The following is an 18038-nucleotide window of genomic DNA, read 5'->3' on the forward strand; positions in this document are numbered from 1 at the left end:
ATAGGGTCAGGCAAACAAAAAACACAAGTAGTAAAATGTATAATTTGAAGAAAAATAAATACACATTTTATGATGTAACTTTGTAACTTTATGAACAAGCTCAGCAAGTTATTTTGTGATTTATTTCTGTAGTTCAAGTAAAAAAAATAAGAAAAGACAATTGAGTTCAACTTTCCTTTTAAAACTCAAGTCAGACCCAATATGACAGCCTACAGTAAATGAAAATAAATGAGTTACTGACTGGAAATACATTTTATTAAATGCTCTGACCAAAGCCATCTGAAACAATGACATACATGTTTGTTGACATAACCAAATACCTAGTTAGAAATTGAGATACACTTTTCCAGAAGATCTTGTGTATGTACAATTGACCTAGACTCTGTAAACTAGACTTTTAAAACCCCAGCTTATAAAACAGATTTAGATATTTAGACAAAATAACAGAATGATATCAATTGAATAAAATTCTTTATTCAACGACAAGTTGACAAAAGTAAAAAGATTAAAACAGACCAGTTTCACCTTCTAAAAAAATGGTTACAAATGTCACCTTTGTATTGGCTGATCTTTGGTTTTTCCAATACTTTCCCTCCCTAGCATGGACTTCCACTTAAATCAAGAATTTCAAAAAAAAGATTAATCAACACAATTCAGATTTTCTTGAACAACAAGACCATAAACGCATGCAATGAATAGATCCAGCTACAGGCAAATACGTTTGTTTTATGTGGAACAATTGGAATGTGGAGTGTTTCACATATTTAGGGAAAATCTGGTTCTCATTAACTCATTAGCTTATATTCTCTGCAGTTTAGTTTGCAGCGGCGCTTGTCTGATCCACACAAAGTGCTCCTCAAAAAGCACCACTGACATGTTAAGATTTTGTTGCAGAATACTTTGGTTCTCTTTCACAATAAAATCCCCTTGCTGTTAATTTAACTCTGAAGAGTGTACAAATGGAACCCATTTGTACACGCCTCGGAGTTAAATGAACACTGAGGATTTTTCTCACTGTGCTCCAGTCAGATAACTGCAGAAGCACCACCGTCCCCCATTCCACACATTCCAGGATTTCCCAGAAAGCATTGCAAGCAAGCCTAAACAAGTCACGTTCTTTACTCAGGAAGAATTTCACACAGTCAAGTGGTGGAGATTTGCTCTAGCCCAAGTTTGAATACAGGTTTCAATGTAGATTTCCTTCGCCGTGCACTCAGATAAATAAACCTTCACCTCCGAGTAATTTCATGAAATATTCTGCAACTTTTATGGTCCGAAAGAATGAAAGTAGCTGTGGGCTTTATTAGACCTTAGCAGCTGGAACAAACATGCTTTCATATGTGAGGCATTGTATAGGAATGTAAGGGGATAGTCTGAAAGCATGGCATGTGTATCATGGAGGTAGAATCTTTAGGCTACCAGACATGTTTCACCATCTCAATTCTAATAGCGTACAGTTGTGGTAGTTTACAACCAGAGTTGGTTAAACATTTCTACCCAAAAGGTACTGGCAGTCATAAAACGACCACAACATTTTCTTCTTGTTCTTGTAGATTCAAGCATAATGCACACACCGGAGCAAAGGTGAAGTGAGACCCCATGGCAGTGCAGGGATAGCAGGCCATAGAGACAGAGAGAGAACAGGGCCTGTTCCCAACATTCCTCCCTAACTTCCCCTCCCCCATCGACCTGCCACCACTGAGGATGCTCAAAAACACATTCAGTTCAACTCTCTCCCTTTTCTGTATTTTAGCTGGAACTTTTGACATTTAGCCTACATACAGGTATACACTGCAACACTGTTGGATCTGCCGACACAACAAACAAACGAGCTAGACAGCCTAACAGAATACTCCTCTCTTGAAGAGGACTTGGATTTGAACAAATGCTCTAAAATTATAAAACATAATATATCTCATGATGACAAAAATGGGCATATTCATTTGATGGAGAGATAGCAGAACCAAATAGATATGGCTACTACCACAACTTATAGGAAAATTGACTATTGATAACAATTTCTACTTTAGTTTTCAATTTGTCTGTACTTATTTCTTTGCACCTTGATGAGCATATTGATCAGCAGTCTGGTAAAAAACATGTTTTTTTTGTTTTCGTTTTTGGCAGATCTACAACGACACGTTGTGAGATTGTAGATGGGCTAATGTTTGGTGAAGAGATTGGTGTGGACGAGAAAGGAGATCCAAGTACAGTTGCAAGTTAAGTCTGTTGGGGCAAGTTAAGAAGTTAAGAATGGAGGGTTTAAAGTGGTTAAAACTCATCTTGTGTACTGTGTGAAACTATCGTTTTGTGCATGGCACCAATCAGATCCTCACAAATTTCCGCAGCATTTTAAAGCAAGCCTTTAACAGTAGCTCAGACTGAGCTGAGGCCAAATGCTATGACAATACTATTGCACTGCTAGAATGGATGGTACAGTAGTGCAACATTGTCAAAGCAGCTGACCTCAGCATGTGTCAGCACGTGGACATGCGGACTGCCATTCTCCATTGCCAAACTAAAATCACATTTCCATAAGCCTCAATAGTATGTACCCCATATATACACACTCTGTCTGTATGAGAAATTATGACATGCCCAGATTGTTTGTTCTGATGTGTATGTGACCATGGCTGACTGGGCCAAAATGTAGGCGATACAGATTGAGGATATATATTATATATTTGTAATATGTATAAATCATGATCATCAACTCATCATAAACACTCCAGATAGATAGTCATAACACATTTTAAACACCTTGCTGACTGAGAATTGATAGAGAACACATATTTTTTTGTATCATTAGCATACCATTGAGCAAATGGGTATTTTTTTTTTATTCAAAAGGCACATTTACATAACATCCATGGCCTGACTGCATATGAGGGGCAGGAGGTTAAGGGGAAGTGTGAGGGAAGTGTGGGTCTCCGTTTCATCAGCCAATGCCCTTTTAATATTGCACTGCTCATCGCAGTGTCCAGTAGTGCAACAGAAAAAGGGCAGTGGACGACAACATGGACACCATCGACCTCATACTTGACGCCTCTTGTTCTAATCTACACATTCTCGTCATTGACAAAGTCAGCCAGAAAAAAAGATGATTTTAACTTCCAATACTGCAGACGCAAATTACAGTCAGTATAAATGAGCCTATAGAGAGTGGAGAGTTTTGTAACTTTTGGGGATTTCGACATCTGGATCTGATCTAAACTAAAAGTTATGGCACAGAAATAAGACATTACCTACTCAGAGTGGCTCAGAGTGTTTTAAGATTACACAATCTTAAAGCAAAAGCAAGGGCAACAGAAAAGTTTGCAGACCACTAACACATAGGCTTGCTATAGTCCTTCATAACTATTGCACACCCCCATTCTAGCCTATTAATGCCAGTTTCACAAAAAAAAAAAAAAGCTTTAACTCACCTATTAATATGCTGCTGCTATGAGAGACAACGTTTAAAATCTATTTAGCATGATAACAATCTAATTAGTATAAACAATAAATTATGACTTATGCGTGGAGTAAAACGAACGCCATAAGTTAAACAATAGGCCCATGAGTTGCTCTCGTTCTGGGGAAAGGGGAATTTCCCAGCATGTGAGTCTATAGGCTACTATTCTTTTCCAGTGAATGACATGCATTCTAATTTTGGGGAGGAAAATGGGAGGATCGAGATGGGGGACATAGCCTACTACTCGACGTTTTAATCCAAGCCACCCACCATACATTAGCTAGGCTACTTCTAAAAGGTTTGTCCTTTAACTCCAAGCTGCTTTAACTCAGCAATCAACATATCGTTATCAGGGAATACAATCTAATCAATAGATAGTTAGATACATCTGTGTAAAGTGTCACATGGCATTGACAGAATTAAACAACATAATTAAACAAAACGTATAGCCTATAATACCAAGCTGTTCCTGCAATTCTGCATAATTCATGTGTAGGCTAAGTAGCCTAGTCTATACATACCAAGCAGGGGACATGGCATGAAAAAGAACAATGTGTGCTTTAGTCCTGGTCCGCAAGATAATAACATGTTAAAATGTTAGTTTTTCCCCTGATCTTGCTGCTCCGAGCATATAGCCTACGTTTCCTCCGCCATATGCATCTATTCTATAGGCTGCGATAGGCCTTCCTTTCCACTGGAAGCACTGGATCCTGCAAGCCATTCGTGCCAGCTCACACGCATATCCTACGCGGACGACTTGTTAGATTGCACAAGAGACAAGACTAAACAAACCGACATCCTAGCTGAGATTCCGAATGTTCTCTCCTTTGCTACCATACACACCCGGTCAGCTACGATAAGAACCCGATTACTACTTACTACTCGAAGCGTCAGAATGCGTTTTCCTCTTTACACATCGCGCTCAATCACGGCGATCAAGTTTGGAAGCGAAGCTAAAGCAGCGCGGACCGCGGAGCTCACCAGACCCCTTTCGTGTTTTCCTCCCCCTTCTTTTCCCCCCTTCTAGAAATTGCATAAATAACACAAGTAGCCTACTGCCTCGTCTTAATACCTCCACCGTTACAACTTCCAAGTTTGCACACTCACTGAGCTGTTGACAATTCCGCCAAATGTAACTCACACATTGTAATTTGGACCCCCCTCCTCCCCTCCCCAATTCATGAATAGTATGCTATCTAGCCATGGGAGGGACAATCCGTTATAGGCGAGAAGGGGGGGGGGAGAACCAAGAAGAAGCAAAAGTTGTCCATAAAACAAAGAAACCAAACCCCCTCCACAAACCATTCTTTAAAGATCCTGCAGGATCGGGAACCCGTGCCGCCATTCCGGGTAAACGTCTAATAAAAGCATGTTTCTGCCGGGAGCGTTGGACGATCGAAATCGCGCAAAAAAAAAAAAAAAATCTTCCCATGCAACAAACCCACACGGCCTTCCACCATCCAGACTCCATCTTTGACTACTTGACATTCAGAGGCTTTTGCCGGAGCAAATTCCTCGTTTGCATGCCTCGCACTGATTGGCCTCTTCCTGCGCTAGTCTTTGCCGTGCGATAAGCCATTGGTTTGCTTTCGGCGTGTTCGACATTTCTCAGCGCGATTGGTCCGCCGTCGTACGGCGGTGTCCCGCGGCGAGAACGGCCCCGATCCGCAAGCTCACGTCGCGTCGCGCCCGCGACGCGCCCTGAGCTTGCAGATCGGCTGTTCTCGCCGCGGGACACCGCCGTACGACGCGCTGTGCGCCAGGCGACAGGCGATTGGTTGCACACTGGGAGCGTCACGTCCTAAACGACGAATACCTGATTAAACTGTCTTCCATTCACAAATTTCTCATCATCTGTCCGCGGTAAAAAGGTTTACTACTTGATCCATCTTCATTTCTGCGCGACAATTTAGATGGATAATAATTAGAGCGTATTTTGGCCACCCGGAGGCGCATGTAATGCTTTTCTTCTATCTATGCCAACAAGCGACCAGTCCAGCGTGGCTTATGAATAGCCCTGTATGTACCTTCTTAGTTCTGATAATGCTGTATTGTTGAATGTATATAATAATCGCTTAAAATGCCTATTTTCTTGAGTTTATGGGGTAGAAAATGATTTGTGTGATGCGTATTTTCTTGAGTGTGTAATTTCCACAGAGTAGGCCTATATGGGTAATTTCTCCATTTGCATGCCCATAAAGACACAGGTGGTTGGTAGTTACTTACATTCGCCTGATTGTTTTTCTTTCTTTCTATTTACCCATTGTGGTCTAGTCCGCAAAAGTCAACAGCACCTTCAGAATAAAGCTGTTCTAATACCACCATGTTAGCTTATAGATAAGTTCATTCATATGATTAAAATAGTCTACTATTCGCTTGGTGAAGACTGCATTGATGATGACTGAGCGAACCAAATGGTGCTGTATCGGTACTATTTGGTAGGCTAGTTTGGGGTTGTATGGTGGTGGGGGTGGTATAGTATAGTAGGCTATTAGCCTATGGTTTGGTGGTTCTGCTGGTGGCCAGTAGCCAGTGGTGGTCCGGGGACCACCAGTGGTCCTTGAGGGGGTTTCAGGTGGTCCCCACTCACTCCCCAGCTAGATGATGGAGAGTTGGTAACCAAATGGACCCATATAGATCTTCATTTGGTTTCATTTTACGCTCTCAAGAGAGTTACATTGTTGTTAAACATCTGCATTAGACTACTGAATTTACAAGAGCAAGTAGAAGAATTGTTATTTTGATCAACGTTTGCCTCATCTCTCTGCACATCAATTAAACACAACATGGAATTGTGCACAAAATCTTATCCGACAATAATAAAACAACGTTTTGGGAGAGGCTAAATCTCATGGTGGTCCGTAACCGTTGCTTGCTCAAGTACCGAAAAAAAGAATGGACTGTCCTTGATATGAAATTGACTGAAAACCATAGGCTACTTTAGCTCATGGTGCATGGTGATGTTGGTAGAGTAAGTGGATTCTAGGGACTTTGAGTTTGAGGGTTCCATTATGGGGGTCTAAATTGACCCATAGCCTACAAGTCTGTAACTCTGACAGTAGGACACTACTTTATGGAACCATCCATTTGTATGTCAGAGTTAAGGGGAGACCTTGAAAGTTTGAGTTTATGGGGTAGAAATGATGGTAGCCTATGATGGTGCTCATGATAGACCAGTAGTGGATCTGGGGATGGTGGCTGGTGGAGATGATGGTGGTCGTGGACAGGACAGTAGGCCTAGTGGAGGCGTTCCCCGGTGGGCGCCTATAACCCCATGCGAAGTTTTGATTGACGCGCAGAGAAGAGTAGCGGGCTGTGAAATCTGGCATTCCTGGGCCAGAGGAGCTGAAATAATGGCATTGTCCCGGTGGGAGAGAGAGAGAGAGAGGAGAGAGGACCCACTTTCCCCTCCCCTCCCCGCTCCGCTCTCCACTTCCCACCCACCCACAGTCCCCCACCACACCACAGCCCACTCTGAACTGAAGAGAGTTTTACTAGAAGAGATCTGATTGTGCAGCATGCAGTCGGCAAAATGTTTGATGTAAAAGGAATATTCGGTGAAGATTTAATTGGACTGAATCTGTAGACGGCCGAACACTGTTAGTAGACTAATGCCTACATTATGCTATGGTTGTACGACGAAGTATAGCCTACTACAGCAGACTTTTAGCCCGATATTAAAAAACGGGTTACCATGATACTCAAAAGGCGAGTAATTTCGTAATGGTAGGCCTACTGCAAATTGTATGACTTGCAGCGCATAAAGAAAAACGTACCCTGATGTATAGCCTAAGATTCTCAATGAACAAATAATAATAATGATACATTTAAATCTGAAACGTCATTTAAATAACAGTCAGGAATCAGAAAAGCAAGTTAATTCTTGTCTGCAAGAGCCCAATAATAGTTTTTTGTTCCCTGAATTTAAAATCAAACATGCAATAAAGGAAAGTGAAGATGATCAGCTTATTGTCAGATCATAGCCAACATGTTCAATCAAAGGATCACTGTGAAAATAAAATTCAGCTAGTATTCAGACCTACTAGCACAGCAAGATTTGTTAGATCAAATGCAATATAGACCTACATTTAAGGGGACTCTCCCCTAACTGGAAAGTAATAATACTTTGAAATGAATTATTAGATAAACTAAAGCACCTGACACCATTTTGAACAAATAACTGTAACAAAATGTGTTGATGTAGCCTAACATAAATACATAAAACTGTGTATTAAACTAAGTATTATTATTAACCCATTATTATTGTTGTAGGCCTAATTATTATATCATCACCATCATCATCAATATTGCTGAGAAATGGATTGGGATGGGAATATATAATGGCAATTATTGTGGCATTTTCATGTCAATAATTATGTTCTACCACTGGACATATGGTATCCACTTAATTTGCATGGCTATCAGGATACAAATTGAAAACACATTTAATATTTAATTTTAAATATCATATATCACTGCAGTTATAACTGTTTTAGTACTTAACTCATTTTATGCAAACCCTGTAGGTTTTGCATTAAATGAGTAAAACTGTATGGATTTCCCATCCTATCAGCACATTTTCATCATGCAATTTTCTTTCAGCAATTTTCTGCCAATTTACTGACATTGTTAGTTATTTGTTATTAATTGTTATTATTATATTGTGCTTCTTGATTCAAAAAGTTTGTTTAAAACAGAAGAAAATTGTTCTTTAACTGAAGTCATATTCTGTATTTAATCATTAATATTGCTGTTGACTTGATATCAAAACTTTGTAGAAAACCAATGATTCCACTGATTTGAGGTTCTTTACTGGAAAATGTTTTTCAAGCTTGTAAATTGTGACATTTATAGTTAATTAGCTTTTATGATTAAATTCCTCATTCAAGCATATAATTGAACCATTTTAGCTGTCATTTACCACAAGGCCAATTCAAGACATTATGAATAAAGCAGAATTGACTTTTGCTGTATTTGACATCACACACAAATAACTATCACGCTTCACTAATAAAACAAGTTCTAACAGCTCTGATAGCGAAATAACAGCTTACTTAGTCTAATTAAATCCCTTCATACAAGATAAAGAAGTGTGCTAATTTAATAGAAAGAATTATACAACAAATATTATGTGATTCAGGATTAAATGTTTTTTTCACCCTTGCTATATTCTGCACTTATTTGACCTTTATAGTAGCCTATAGCTGTTTGTAAGTCTGTCTACCATGTGGAAACACTTAAACACCCTCAGTTTGAATGCATTCAATCCGAGGACAAAGGGAAATATGTCAGTTTGTTTGTTGTCCTATATATGGATTCAAACAAATTGAATTGTGGGGGTAATGTCAGCATTCAGGACAAGAGCACAATGCAACAGGAACATGTGACTGTAGAGCAAATTATGTAAAATAATGTCTTCTGCAAATAACCTGCAGATTTGAAACAACCTATAGCCATACTAATCCCCTCAGGATGAGGACTGATAATCATGCACCTTTTACATTTTTCACTGAAAGGTTTGCATGTATTAACTGGACCATAAAGGGCATCACATTTTGGAAATGCACAAATTATCAATTTAATGTTGTTCATATGACGACAGTAATACGTTAATCTAAGGAACAATACCATGCACTTCCATATGCTTAAAAAAAGAAAAAGAAAAACAAATATGGGGGGGGAAAAAAATAAATCCCTTTCATCTTTTGGAAGTGTTTGTTCAGAAAACCGCCCCCGGGGGGTAAAGTGCAACAAACACCAAAGTGTCGTTTGAATAACTCGATTCTAAACTGTTGGCTGTGAGGGCCATCATGGGGGCTCAGAGGAGCCTTTTAAACATGGGAGTTATTGTTCCCTCTTTGCCAACCTCCCCTCCTCCGAAAATGTACACACTAAAATCCTCAGTGACGATTTCTCCATTTCTAACTCTTGAGAGTACACGGATGGACCCAGAAAGGGTCCATTTTGGTTACATGCGTATGCCCTCTCTGAGTTAAATGGACACTGAGGGTTTGTAGTGTGTGCCTCCCTTTCTTCCTGTGGCCTTTCACCTCTCCCAACCCCCCATACTACCATCTCACGTCTCTGGTGACTCCTTCTCATCAGGAGGAGAGGCCAAACATCTCTGATGGATCATCACTGATCATTTCCCACTGAAAAAAAAAAAGGTTAATGGATTCGTTTTCATTGTGTGTGAGTGAGTGAGCGGAGTGAATGAGTGAGTGAGTGAGTGAGTGAGTGAGTGAGTGAGTGAGTGAGTGAGTGAGTTAGGTGAATGAGTGAGTGTGTGTGAGAGAGAGACAGACAGACAGACAGACAGACAGACAGACAGACAGAGTGTGTGTGTGTGTGTGTGTGTGTGTGTGTGTGTGTGTGTGTGTGTGTGTGTGAGAGAGAGAGAGAGAGAGGGGGGGGGGGGGTGATGTGGGGGTTGGGAATGACTTCTCTCCCTATCTTTTACATGGACTGGTAGACCCCACCACAAGTTCCAAGCCCCTGTGCACCCTGTCTCCTCCAGAGACCCCCACCCCCAATCCAGACCCCCACCCCCATCCCTTCCCGCCCTCCCTCTTGAAACAGACTCTATAGACTGCATACATGACATTCCAGCTGTGTGGGTGGCACTGCCTTTTACAGTGTCTCCAACAGCACGCACGCACGCACACACACACACACACACATACGTGCGCACATGCACGTACAAATCCTGAGTGTTAATTTAGCAAATGGCACCGCAAGGATGTTATTTTCTACACTGTGCAGGGTTCCCAAAGCACAACCCCAGGAGCACACTGTTCTATCTTCAACCACATGTTTTCCACCAAGCAGAGCTGGGTCTGCTTCTGAAGGTTCACCGTGGTTCTTAACTATCTGGTGGAAAGTGACAAGGAAATGTACTTTTTACAAAACTGTCAGTAAAAATAGTGAGAACAAGAGAAGCTCACAAGACGACAGAATCCGCTGAATTGTGAGCGTTTACTTCAGCTTTACATGTTTGCTATTTTGAAATAGGGGTTAAGTGGTTAATGGAAGTGACTGTGAAAAGCAAAGAGCAGTTGAGGAATGCCACCATGTTTGTTTTTTAACATGTGATGATGGAAGTTGTTGACATTCTAATTGTTTAGATATCATTTTGTTTCTAGCTATATACATTCCAAAGTTACTCTAATAATGGCATTGCAAATAAACAAATTATTCTAATCTGTATGCGCAAATACATGTAAACTAAACCATATTACACTAAACATATTGAAGTCACAGCTGTAACCTTTGATACCGTATTTCCATTGCATATGGTCATGGTATCAATATTTTTGCTTCCAATGTTTCTCTGCCCATGGTCAGGGTAGATTAAATAAACCAATGCATTAACTACTTCCTCAAATCTCCATAGTCTTCATATTCTCCAATCCCTCCCTCTCAGCCATAAAACCAATCACTCACGATTCCAGATGATCATTGTTGAAGTTTATTGAAGCTTGACATCATGATCTGCCAGTGGGAGAAATTGATTTTTAACCACAGACTAACAATAAAACTTCATCCTTAACTAACACAGCTGCCCTGTCGCGTACACCAAGATCCATTTTCCTTCCAGTGGGTGAGTAGAGGCAGAGTCCAAAGGATGAAAAACTCAACCCCATTAACTGAACTTCAGAAGAATTCCTCACTTTACATACGGAATGCACTTTAGGTCAAAGGGCAAAGGGCCAGAGGGGAATCCACCCGCGCCCAGGCAAGCAAGCCTTATTTAAACAAGCCCGGAATGCCTGGGTGGAAGAGGGGGAAGGAACCTCTCCGCCATTAACATTGGGATGTAGCAGGGGCCATGACAAGCTTTTTACAGTACCTGCATTGGTTGCCTATACATACATGTATTGCTGAAGTTTAACTTTACGACAACATTATGCGCTCTTATGATAACATTTTAAAATTACATATTAACTTTTTACGGTGCCTTCCTCATTGAAACTAGGAATAAACAGCAGCCTAAATGAAGCAAAAGGTAGTTTATGACAAGAGTCTTGGCCATGTGCGAGATTAAAAAGGTATTTGGACATTTTGTAAGGATCTTTTAAATTACAAAACATCTGTAAAGGCAATTGATGATCACAAGCTTTCTCATGGAAAATTCATTCATGTAGAAATTCTGAACATATATGAGAGTTTGTCACCTGTCAGTTCTTAATTTAATATATATTATATATTTAATATATATTTAAACTGTGTAAGGTCTTGTTTCTTAAAATAAGAAAACTAATTATATCTCAGGGGTGGCTGACTAGGAAGTGACAGAATACCCTGTCACCTTACAGCAGGGGTGGGCAACTTTGATGATAGCGAGGGCTACTATATTTCCACCTTCACTCCAGAGGGCCACATTGCGTATTGCAAGTCCTACTTTGTCATATCTCATACAAAAGAAGCAAAAATAGCTGATCTGCAAGCTCAAAACGCACCGCAGCGCGTTTTGAGCTTGCAGATTGGCTATTTTTGCTTCTTTTGAATTGGAATCCTGAATAATTTTTTGTTATTTTTTAAATTGGATTCCTGAAATGTGTAACATTTTGATTTCATTTCAAAAGCATTTAGTTATACTCATGTTAACTTCATGAACCTAAATACAAATACATTGGACATAAAAATATACATTTTAATACAACCATACTAGTCATTAGACTACTAATATAGACTGACGGAATTAAATGTTCATGTTGGAATTGTAAAAGCTGAAATCAATAATATATCAGTATTCCGGTATTAACCTGCGGGCCGCATTAAGTGAAGGTGGGGGCCGCATGTGGCCCCCGGGCCGCCAGTTGCCCATGTATGCCTTACAGTCTGTAGGAACAGGAGGAGAGGGACCAGAGGACCTCCTCTAAAAGACAAAACCCTTACATTCCAAATGTAGGCCAACCTCTCCATTTTTAGGACCATCTCGCCAAACCGTTTTACAAATGACATGCTACAATCCCCATGACCCTGGTGGAATTCTGGACACTTCAGGGCCACAAAGCGGCAAAGAACTCATCGGAAGCTCTGACCAATAAATGAAGGGGTGGACCCTCCCTACCTTGACCCCACTGACCTCACTCCCACCCCCACTGTCCTCAAAGCTCTCTCGCTCCTTCCCCTTTCCCCTCTGCCTTCACTAAAGTCAGTCAGTCAGTCAGTCAGTCAGTCGGTTACTGATCTTGTTCATCTCTCTTCTCTTGGTGTTTACAGTATATGCTTTCTTGCCTATGTCTCTTTGTCCCCCAGGGGTCTACTAGGTCTCCTCCTTTTGTCCCTCTACACCAGTGGTTCTCAACCCGTGGGTCGGCCAGGGAGGTCCCCCACCCCACATGATTTTTTTGGGAGGGGGTCCCCATTCAGTCCCATGCAGATGACAGTCACAGACTGAAGAGGTTGAGAACCACTGCCCTACAGCAGGGGTTTTCAAAGTGGGTGACGGGGCACCCTGGGGTGCCGTGATGCCAGTCCAGGGGTGCTGCGAGATAATTTGATAAGATTTGGAATTCATCAATATCACTACATGCAATATCACTTCACTATGCTTAGTAAAACAGACCTGATTTGCACTGTACTCGAGTTATTTTTTCCATCTACGACGAATCTCTTCACCAAAAATATCAGATCTACAAGCTCACTTTCCCCTCAGAATAGGCATGCTGGGGTTCAAGTGGTTAAACGTTAAGTACAACGTTGTTTTCAGTCAGTTCTGATGGAAACGGATATTTCTCCAATATGATGTAAGATTCAAAAAATTAACAGTGTAACTCAGGGGAGCCGTGGATGAAAAAGTTATTTACAGGGGTCAAAAAAGTTTGAAAACCCCTGCTCCATACCATATCTTTCCCATACAGGCTCACAACAGTCTTGATGCACACAGCATTGTGAGCTCGTAGATTTGCTCACTTCACCCAACGTTCCCCTATTTTCACCGAATGTTTGTCTATTATGACATACCCAGAATAGGGACAGTATAGGCTTCATGTGGTTAAACTTCGCATAACTTCTATCCCTATTGTACATGATCTTATAGTCTGTGTAGAGGTTTGAAGCAGATTACCTGATAGGCAATCTGCCTCATGATAGCTTGTTATTTGATAGGACATCATAGGCCCCTTTATGTCTTTTTGTTGGATAGGTTTCTGGAAAAACAAAAGATGTAATATGGCCCAACATTCTGAATATAGTATTGTCATATAGCCTATTTTAGTTAATGACATCACTGATATGTTTAAAAGTATAAAGAACTAAATGGTTAAAATAGCACATTGTTTAGTTTGAAGCTTCACAATTTTTAGGGTATTGAAAACAATTACACACAGTTACAGTTTCACAATAATGCTATTAAAAGCTAAACTATTATGAATATCTATAGGAAGGTTTTTCATTTTAGTTTTTGAATTAGTATTTCATTTATCTTTTAACATGACACAAAGATTACCAGTGGTGTAAAGTTAATTTACACCACTTTACTTTTTATATATTTTTTAATGTTCAATACTTCTATTCTACTCCACTACATATCAAAGGCAAATATTGTACTTTTACTCCACTACAATTATTTGAAAAATAGTTTCTAGTTACTTTGTAGATTTTGATTATTATTCTAAAACATACAGTCACCACTTCAACCCTATATACATTTCAGCCATTTGAAAATAGGCGATCTACAAGCTCACACTCATGCGACGCATTGTGAGCTTGTAGACCGGCTATTTTCAAAAGATCTTTATATCTTTTATACATTTGAAAACTTGTGAAGCGGGACATACTTTCTACTTTTGGTATACTTTAATTTAAGTACATTTTAATACCAATACGTTTGTACTTTTACTCAAGCACATCTTGAATTCCGGACTTTTACTTTTCTACATTGCAGTGTTGATATATTTACTTCATTAAAACATGTGAATACCTTTTAAACCACTGAAGATTACTCTGGTGACCCCATGGTTTCTCTTAAAGGACAACTTTAGCTTTTACAACAAGGGTTCATATTTTAGATTGTAATTAGAGAAAAGAAAAGATGAGCATGCCCCCAACCTGGGGGCATGCATGCAAATCAAAATCGTTAAAATCACTAAAATGATAGAAAGAAGTAAATGAAAACATTTTAACACTCATCTTTTCTTTTCTCTAATGACTATCTAAAATATGAACCCTTGTTGTAAAAGAACAAAGTTGTCCTTTAAAGCAGCAATATGTATACTGTCCTCTTCTACCTCAGATTTGAACCTGGTATCCTGTTTAAGTGCTGAAATGTGCAGGGGTCATCGCCATGTTGGCATGTGGTGGACATTTTTGTCATGGACAAAATGAGTGGACAATAATATTACCAGAAACACATAAAGAGCTAGCCCTGAATGACCATAACAGGCCTGTCACTCTGAGAATGGAACCAAATGGACCCGTGTTTGTACACTCTTGGAGTTAAGGTGGTCCTCGCAAATAAAACATTTGAGAACCATTAGTGGACTCATAGTGTGCCATTGTGTCATAGTAAATCAGTGTCATACATACTCTGAAGAAAAGTATATCAGTATTTGGGTCTTATTATCAAAGAAAGAACATTATAATGGATTGCATAATAAAATTTGCCATAGACACACGTGAGCAGCTGATAGAGCCAGTCTGCATGCTCAGGATAAATTGAATCTTGATCAAGGGGTCAAAATTTGTGTCAGATCCTGTGTGCCGCAATCTAAATGTTTTTTAGATTGCATTTCAATCCACCAATATTTTGAATAAAAATAGCAAAAATAGAAGATCTACAAGTTCAACTCCTCCCAATGTGATGCATTGTGAGTTTGTAAATTGTCCATTTTTGGTATTTGTCAGGCAACAGTGTTCATAAGGCCCAAGTGGCCAAGTACTTTATGTTTATGATTTATGTTTATGATGACTTTCTTTAATAGCTACAATCAAGAATCACTCGTTTGTGTGATTGAGTCACACAGTTCTTCTCCTTACTAGTCTATAATGTCCCTGAAAATCAGCAATAGGCTAGTTTAGGCTATATTGCAATGTCACTACAGTACTGTATGTTCATCTAAAATATAATAATATGTCTGTGGGCCAATTCTTCAGGGTCACTTGCTCTGAAAGTAATATGTGAAGCAAGCCTGGCTTCGAGTGTAGCCTCCTCTGCAGGCTAATCTATTGGATGAGTCAAGAGCCTTTTGTAACGCTGTTACTGCCGCAGCAACTTCTTTATGTGGTCTCCATCGCCATCTAGTGGTGATTAAACAACTACTATCATGAAGAATTTCAGCTGTGGTTTAACACAGTTCACTCTCATAACACAGGATTTATTTTCTTTCTAACATGACAAAATGTAGCATATTTCCATTATTACCTATTAGTTTAATCTCACTCGCAACTAGCTCAGTTAACAATTGCATCTAGGAGAGGGAAGGTGGTAGGTAGGATACATCCCACTTTACCTGACATACATCAGCTTCCAGCTGATTTCACAAATGAATTTAAGAGTTTTAAAGCAGTGTTTGCTTGATGATCTCCTAATTACTATCAATAGAAAGTAACAAAGTAGTTGTATGAATTTTGATCTGTGCTTTGGTCCTTATACAATGTTATTACAATGAATTGTGTTCCTTGTTGTTGTCATTCTTTTCATTGTTGTTTTTGATTTGATCCATTTTGTACATGTCCAAAATAGAATTCATCAAATCAAACCACATTAAAGACTCATTCTCTATTAAAGCAGTTCTCAGCACTAAAAGTAGTTCTCCCAAAAAATTAGTTATTTTCTATCAATTAAACACCCCATGAAGTCATGAATTCATGAAGTGTAATTGATAGTATTGAAGTAAGAAAATAACTAAGTCTAAGTAATAAGTCTTTTTGGGTGAACTGCTCCTTTAATGTGGCCATGACTATAACAGTGTTTCCAAACCTTTAGGCCTACTCTATTCTCGTGTAACAAATCACAAAACAAGTGTTAATAGTGTCCGTATACTGTTATATCACTAAATAATGTATTTTTCAAACTTAGAATACTCTCCCCAATCTAGAGCGAGGTCCAGCTTCTAATTCACAAGTAGTTTGACCTGTGCTAAACCACACAGATTCCCTATTCTAAAGTTGTGTCTTACGTCTGTTGAGACGCACAGGTTCTAGTCTCATTCAGAGGTAGAACAAAGTCGGCACAAGTAGACAAACCTAATTTATTAATGGATGACTAAGAACAAATGTATAACCTAAACTTTAATGCTGCATACTGGCAGACCCCGGCTGCATTGGTCCGACATCTCATTGTTCCTCCATTGTTCCCATCAGTCCAACACTGCTAACCTTAACCTGGTGAATGCTACCATGCTTAAACCTAACCCTAACCCTAACCTCAGTAAAACTATATGCCTAACCCTAATCCTAACCTCAGTAAAACTATGCCTAAACCTAAACCTAACCCCAGTAAAACTATGCCTAAACCTAAACCTAAAACCAAACCCTGTAGGACTAATTATGGGCAGTCCCCCGAAGGAGGCACCGCTTGCTCCACCTCGTGCCCAAAAACAAGCGCTCCTGGTCTCAATCTCAAAAACACTGTGACATATATGGCCGAAATGTATAGGGTTGAAGTGATTTGTAATTATATAAAAATTTACAAAGTAACTAGTAACTAAAATTAGTCTTTTTGAACGGCTCTTTGAAAGGAACGGATCCTAGAGATCCGGCTCACTTCAAAGAGCCATAAATCCCATCTTGTGTGTGTGTGTGTGTGTGTGTGTGTGTGTGTGTGTGTGTGTGTGTGTGTGTGTGTGTGTGTGTGTGTTTTTACACCTTTGGAAAACAGTTTCAACATCATAATCCGAGAAGTAATGCAGCATTTTGGAATAAGATGCATTGTATTTCAATTATCCATAAAGGCTCATGCAGAGGTTAACCGGGATAGTGGGCCCTATTTACCGTACACAATTGTATAAATGGGGGGCCAAATACATGATATAACAATTTCTTTACTGGCATTTAAGGCAGAATATTTCTACAACTACCACAAATTGATAGAATTTGGGGCATAACCAAGAAGTTGAAGGGTAATTTGAGGTCTACTAGATGTTGCGTGCATTTTCAAATCTACTTTAGATTATTTCACCATTTTCCCACATCAATTCCTTTATTATTTGTTTTCCAGATTTTGAAAAAGATTTGACAATTCATATTGAGGTGCCCACAATGTTTAGGTGCCCACACGACCTGTATCCATGCAGAATAAGGCATAAATGCGTTTTTTTATAATAATAAAGTACCTATATGTACTAATATGCATGCCAATCAGCAACCAGTTCATGGTGAAAATGTTCAGTTCCATTGGTTACTGTGCACCAAAGGAAATTATAGTCCCTTTTCCACTACAGGGCCGAACCAGACCTAGAAGAACTTCCCAGAACCAAGAACTCTCAAGAACCTGTGAAGTTCTGGGACCAAGTTCTGCTTACATTTCCATATAACCAGACCTAAAGGTCCAGAATCGAGTAGCAGCACTGCTGGCCCCACCCATGGGTTCCCAGAACTCAAGTTTAGTACTACCTCAAGAGCAGGACCTAAAAAAGGT

This window comes from Nannobrachium achirus (assembly GCF_963921795.1).
Source record: "Nannobrachium achirus genome assembly, chromosome: 15".
Taxonomy (NCBI): Eukaryota; Metazoa; Chordata; class Actinopteri; order Myctophiformes; family Myctophidae; genus Nannobrachium; species Nannobrachium achirus.